General features: G+C 32.0%; 1 pseudogene; it reads left to right on the top strand.

Moving 5' to 3' along the window:
* The first annotated feature begins 1613 nt into the window (after positions 1-1613).
* Positions 1614-5603, top strand: LOC125851340 (phenylalanine N-monooxygenase CYP79D16-like; annotated as a pseudogene).
* The last annotated feature ends 1979 nt before the right edge of the window (positions 5604-7582 follow it).

Genomic DNA, 7582 nt, shown 5'->3' with positions numbered 1-7582 from the left:
AATGCACACACGTATACGCGAATGTATTCAGAAAAAAAAACTAGCAAAATGCATGAATGAGTATATCATGGAAGACGAGAGGGAGTTGCTCGGATGGTAAGCACCCTTCACTTCCAACCCAAAGGTTGCGAGTTCGAGCCACCAAGGGATCAAAAGGGGTGGGAGCTCCTAGGGAGGGTAAAAAAAAAGAGTATATCATGGAAAACCTAACCGTGAATCATTAGAACCTCACAGTTAAAGTGTCACGTCCCGAGCCTACACCCTGGACGCGGCCATCACTTGATAATCATCGCTGATTCCCAAGCGAACCCTTAGCTTTACTGACTACTTAGTGGAAGATTTACTCAAGCAACATGGGAGCTTCAAATGCATGATTAAACTTTATAGTTTAAAATAAAACTTAACTCAAATGAACATCTGGAAATACTTAGTAAGTTACAATCAACTATCTCAAAAACTCAGAACATCTCAACAAAAAGGGGAAATAATGAGAGACTTCTTAATATTTAACTATGAAGCCTCTAATACTAGAATAGATGTCGGGACAGAACCCTCAACAACTTAACCAAAGCAGAAAATAGATGTGAAGCCCTCCAAAAAGCAAAGAGGCTCACCAAAACTAGCTGGAGTGCAAATGGTATTAACGAAACGCCTATTGATGACCCTGAACACCTGTATCTGCATCATAAATAAGATGCAGGTCGAATGACATCCAGTATATTGAATGTACAAGCATGTAAAGAGAACTGGAAGCATAGATAACTGTGTTGACACCCAATTTTGGCCTAACATTTTCAAAATTTCGCAAATTTTAAGTTTTACTTATTTAATAGTTCAAAATAATTTTTTTTTATAATTTTAAATAAGTTTATTGATAACTATCCTTATTTATCAAAATTTAGGATTTTTTATCAGTTAATTTTTAAATTGTATTTTTTTTACATGTCATTAGTTACGTTCATTNTTGTCCTATACCTTGTCGGGGTATAGAACACCTCAACTAAGTGGATCCACTAAACTATGCTTAAAAGCGATAAGAAATCGTCTAAAAAGTACGACCCTTTTGGTTGCATGGTTTATGAGGAATGTGAGTTGCTGAACTCATCCCCATATCGGTGCTCAATACTACTCCCAATAAATATATACTCATGCTCAATCTTTAAAACATACTCGAATAAAACGCGTCAAGTTTATGTTGGTCTTTAAGTATTCTACCTTTGATGTATCTAATTTTCTACGTGTTGTTGTTCATGTCACTCTATAATTGTGAGGTCCTTTTTGGAATGTGTCAACCAGTAGAAGAAGAGATGGAGTCTATCAATCATATTCGGAAAGACTAATGAACAAATACACAGTAAAAGTTGTGATAATCTTAATCTATGGCAGATTCAATTTTAATTAGTCGACTAACTGCGTTCATTTGAGCCCTCTTAGACCATCTACAACCCACCTCTATATTTGGAGAGTAAAATAGAGAATGACACTCCAACCCACCTCCAAATCACCCTCTATTCTTCAAATTTAGAGTTGAATAGTAGTTCTCCAAATTTGGAGAACTACTATTCACACTCTCTATTTCACGTTTTCATTATTTTATTATTATTTCTACTTCTCATGTGTTGTCACCAACATCTTTTCAATGGCTTCGTTGTAAAAGGGACGAAGAAGCTAACCACCTTCATAGATTTATTTACAATCAATGCAACAACCAACTTGTTATAATTTGAGGAAAGTGACAAGATATCATTGTGGGAATGTAATTAGGAATATGATTTATAGCAAGAGATCATTATTTGGAATTATAGAACAAGATGAGGAGCAAATTGATGCAGTTTTTACACTTCTTGAATATGTTTATTGTTTTAGTATATCAGATTACTTACCATGGTTAAGTGTTTTTTATTTGGATGGTCACAAGGCAATTATCAAGGAAGCCTATGCTAAAGCAACAAAACATATAGATATTGAAGTTGATCATAGGATTCAAATATGGAAAGATGGCAACAAATCTTTGGAAGAGAACATCCTTGATGTTCTTATCATGCTCAAAGATACAAATGGAAATCCATTGATGAATGTTAAAGAGATTAAGGCACAAGTGCTAGTAAGTATACATTCAATTACTTATACTTTGTTTTATCACCTTTGTCTAATTTTATGATTGATAGACTATCTGATCAAGCTTCAAAATATGCTTATTTTGGAATGAGTTTATAGCTTCATAAAAAATATACTTTTGGAGGATCGTAGCAATTTATGTTTGGCTAATCAATTTAAAAAATATTTTTGTCAATTTGTGTTTGGCTAATTAATTTAAAAAATATTTTTGTTAATATTTGTTAATACAATACTTTATACTTAACTTTTGCTGCTACTCAAAAACACTTATTCTTCTTAAATGTTTGACCAAACACATCATCTCTCTAAAATATGCACTTTTGATAAGTAGTACATTCTCATTCCCTTCTACCTATTAACTCATCATAAAAAATAAAATTTAAACATAAATTATTGCTCATCTCGTCAAAAAGTGTTGACATGGTTACAAACAAATAATGTACAGGAACTCATGCTGGCAACAATGGATAATCCTTCAAATACAGTTGAATGGGCAATTGCAGAAATGTTGAATCAACCAAAGTTAATGCAAAAAGGCTATAGAAGAACTTAACACTGTTGTTGGGATCAATAGATGGGTTCAAGAATCAGACTTGTCAAGGCGAAATTATGTTAAGGCTTGCGTAAATGTCACGATTCAAAAATGGATGTGATGGCACTTGTCTTATCCCGCTGACAAGCCTGCCTAAAACCCAATCGTTTAGATAAAAATGCGGAAATAAAACAAAAGTCCAATAACAATTACTAAAACGGATAACAAGTCGACTTAACTAAATCCCCAAAACCTTGTTGTCACGTGTGCAAGCCTCTGAGTATTACAACTGAATCAAAAGAATAATACAAGCCTCATATGACATTATTTCTACAGTAGAACAAGATCATAATAGGAGTAAGAAGGTTCGCTGAAATGACAAACAACTACCTTACAAACTTCCATAAGAAGCCTCAGACAAGGAGAAGAGAAACTATCACAAAGGTCCGGGCTAGTAACCTACAAAAATGTAGAAGTAAGGGGTGAGTACCAAACCACACGGTACTCAACAAGTAAAATATGGGTACTTCTTACACACCAACCGAACCTCCACAACTACAACCTGCATAAAATCAGCCTAGCCTAACAGTTCACAATTTACATAGCACCCAGCTCAACAACAATCACTTTAACAAATTACATATACACTCAACAACAAACTCAATATTCATCAATCACAATTTCCACAAAAAGGCACTCACAATATCAACAACACACAAGATCAAGTTCATCAAATAGAGGTAATCAAATATCAAGTACTTTCCAACCACCAATAAAACACATAATCATCAAGAATGAAGGATGTCATGGGATGCAATGCAATATGACTCCATAAAATGAAATGTCTCAAAATACCAAGTACTCTCTCAACCGTATATACATGATACTCCTCGGAAATACATCGAGAGTTCATGACCCATGGGGGACTCGCGAGGTCCGTATACCGACACGGTCGATCTCCACGTGTCTGTACGGATGATCTCAACACACTATCATAAATCAAACAAATTCCACATGGACAATCTTCATGTGCCCAAATTATAATCTTAACATCTCACCATCCCCAGCATGGACGATCTCCACGTGTCTACTAACTTATACTCAATCTCATGCCAATGCATATGCACAATATGATTTCAATAAAAAGGATGATGCATCTCAATCAAATATCAATATAATATGTAATCACCTCAGCTATCACAAGTATACGGGTTCAATAAAGAACACAATCACACATAATAAATCCAGTCAATAATATATCAGCTAATGCCCATATGCTTTGGCATTCTAGGACTACAACCCGCATTCTATAGTAATAAACTTTCCATTTATAACACCAGTACTCGTACTAATGCCCATCACACCATTGGTACGAGACCCCATCATTCACCCTTACCCATGGTCTATTCCATTTTTTAAAGTTTTTTTTATTAGAAAAATGTCTTTCAACGAAGTCTTTCAAACCATTCTCAACACATCACACACAAACAATTAATCACATTGCCTTTTATTACCCCTTTTTCATCATTAGAATTAGTCAATGTGGAGAAGTCAACCCTTCACCAAGTCCCATTACTCCCAAACACATACCACAAGAAAATACACAAATTTCATACACTTAACAAGGGTTTAGAAATCCAGTTGCCTCAATCAATCAAGAATTCACTCCGGGACTTGAATCTCCCCCTTCCGTTGAACTTCCAAATCAATGCAATCTATTCAAGTACATGACCACAATAAGATTTCGAAACTAACAACACCCAACTCTATAATCAAGTTCCTAAACTTCAAGCCTAGGGCTAAGTCCAAATTTTTTTTCCAATATCATAAAACTAATGGTATTTATATAAGATTATACCCCTAATATTTAATTATCTATTTCAATATAGAAAAACTTGAATTATACGGTAATTATAAAAAAAATATGGAATCAAAACCACTTATGGAATGATACTTAAACTTACGGAACGATACTTAGGCTTGAGCTAATAGCAGAACGTTGTATGTGCATTTACACTATAATATACCATCCTTCAATGATTGGATTATCATCCCCAATCATTGGTCATAATTACTCTATAATTTATCCACTAAAATTTGCCAACAAGTGACCCATAAATGATACTTGCCCATCAGTTTGAATAAAACAATATTGACAGGGATTGAAGATCAAAACTCCTTAATTACCAGCATATTTTAATAATAATTTAAAAGGAAAAACACATAGCAAATTCGTATTACCTGAAAGTAATCTTTCGATTTCTACGTCGGCTCTTCCCACAAGTAATTTTCGTTCTCTTCTTCTTTTCTTAAGTTGTGATCCATAAATTCTCAACCCTAATAATTTATTTCCCTATATGGTCAAGTGGTATAAATAAATTAAAAACCTGACCCATTAAGCATTAACTAAAATTAGCTATTTAATAATTAACCGTCAATTAATTCACTCTAGTTAAATGAATATTCAAAATTTCCAAATATGACCTTCCGGGTCATGGTGATTACAATGAAAGAGACCTTTCGACTGCACCACGCTATGACTTTTAATGTTCCTCGTGTGTCTGTCTCTGATACCATCGTCGGTGAAAAGTACTTCATCCCTAAAGGGAGTATAGTGCCATTAAGTTGTATTGGACTTGCTCGGAATTCTAGAGTGTGGGAGGATCCATTAAAGTTCAAGTCGGAGCGCCACCTCAGAATGGAAGATGCTGGTGAAGTAGTTCTCACTGATTCAAACTTACGTTTGTCATCATTTAGTACTGGATGACGAAGTTGTCCAGCTGTGAAACTTGGTTCAACAATTACTACAATGTTACTTGCTAGATTTCTTCAAGGATTTACCTAGAATTTACCATGTAATGATTTAAATGAGTCTTCTAAGATTAATCATTTTTTTCCCTTACCATTTCTTGCTCAGGTAAAACCAAGATTAGCTAAGGACATGTATCTCTAAGCTACAATGTTTTTCGTACTCATCTCTCTAAGTTATAGTGTGTGAAATTATTTTTGTTAGGATATATTATTAACCATATGGTTTAAGTTATAGTATTGTCTTTTCATCCTATATATGTAAAGATTGTTATTTTGTTTACTTAATTTAATAAAGTATCATTTGAATAGATCATTGGGTAATTAACATGTGTGTCCTTTACTTATATAGTAGATATTTAGTGTATGAAGTTCCTTATCTCATAAATTTGAAGATTAAAATTATCAGTCCTTATAAATTATAAACCAATATTTACAATGAAAGATAAAACCAGACAAACATCTTGATGATTGTAGCACAAGATTAAATGACAAGCGTGTTACCGGCAAATTAAGTAGCCAGAATAATCAAATATTTTAACTCTTCCCTTTTTTAGAACCAGAGACAAAATTTTATTTTTCAAATGACAGTAATCTGTAAGTGTGGACCAAATACTGAATTAAACTAGTTTGGTTCCATTTTTCAACTTTGATTCGGTATTTTTAAAACAGTTTTTCGGTGTGAATGAAAAATAAAATGAGGGCAAAATCAAAGTAAAAGGCATTTAAAAATTTAAAACAATGTTATGTGATAATGTGTCTAATCATGGAATACTTATAGTACTTAAAAAATTATATTTGTCTTTGTCCAGAATATTGTGACTCCAACTGTTGCTCAAGGAAAACAAGGGTAAAGAAAAATTAATTTACATGACGTACATCAGCAAAAATATATTTAGATTCCTCCTGAAAATTAATATTTGAAGTTAACTATGTGAATTGTAAATTTGTTGCTACTTGAATTTGGCTATGAATGAGATAAAAAAAAATGTATTGGAATACTAATAGACATTTCTTTCTTTCACAGAAATCAAGTCTCTTTCTCCTTGTTCAAATTTACTTTTACTCAAAGAATCAAGGTTTCTTTGTCTTCCATAAACACAAATTTCAATTCCTTTTAATTTAGATCTTTTTAGGGAAATAATTATTGCTACACTCATGGAATGCAAAGACAATTAACACTGCATTAAAAGTGACCATCATTTTCTGTGTACCACAGCTGTAATGGTTGCTATCACAAATGCACATGTTTATTACTTTCTTGTTCTTATTTATTTGTTATATATTTTATTTTTGACAAATTAAGAAAGAATAATTTTTTACTATGGAAAAAATCTTTTTGGCCAAAAAATATGGGTAAAATTTGGCCAGAATGATATTTTATTTATGTTATTTTATCTTTTTAAACATTTTTACCCTTTTAACTTTAATACTTTTTTATCTAAAAAATGGAAAAAAATCAGTTTGTTTTAAAATAAAATAAAAATTATAATTTTTTAAATTTTCTGGACATTTAGCACTTCCCTTTTATTAGTATATCCTTAATTTATTAATATTGAGTTAATATCATTAAAAAATATAGTTAGTAAATATATTTGAAACTCTATCAATAAATATAGAATGGTAAACTCACTATGTTAATTATTATTTTTTAATAGATGTATCAAGTTAAAATTTGACAAATAAATAAGGATTAAAGAAGTAATAGAGTTTAGATGGGTATAAGTTTCTAAGCTCTAAAGTCAATGCAATTACAATAGCTTATACTCACTAACAAATTGTAACATCAATCTAAGAACTCAATTTATGAGTTCAATTCACAAAGAGTGAACCTTAGAGATAGAGAGATATTTTAGAGAAACTTATTAAAATTATATTAGTTTATGAGATAATTATAAATTATCTAAATATATTTTAGTTTATAATATTACGAATCTTACAAAAATTTGGTGCGTTCAGATACATGTATCTCGAGATTTATGGAATTAAAGTATGTGTAATTTATTCTAGATACAATATATTCAAGTAGATTCGCATGTATCTGGCTATATAATAAATTTTGCTTACCTCTCTTCCATATCTTTCGCATGTATCTGGTATCCCAAATACATGTAATCACACCAA

This window comes from Solanum stenotomum, unplaced genomic scaffold (genome assembly GCF_019186545.1).
Source record: "Solanum stenotomum isolate F172 unplaced genomic scaffold, ASM1918654v1 scaffold24638, whole genome shotgun sequence".
NCBI lineage: Eukaryota > Viridiplantae > Streptophyta > Magnoliopsida > Solanales > Solanaceae > Solanum > Solanum stenotomum.
Note: the sequence above shows the minus strand (reverse complement) of the source record. Positions and strands in the feature narration are given on the sequence as shown.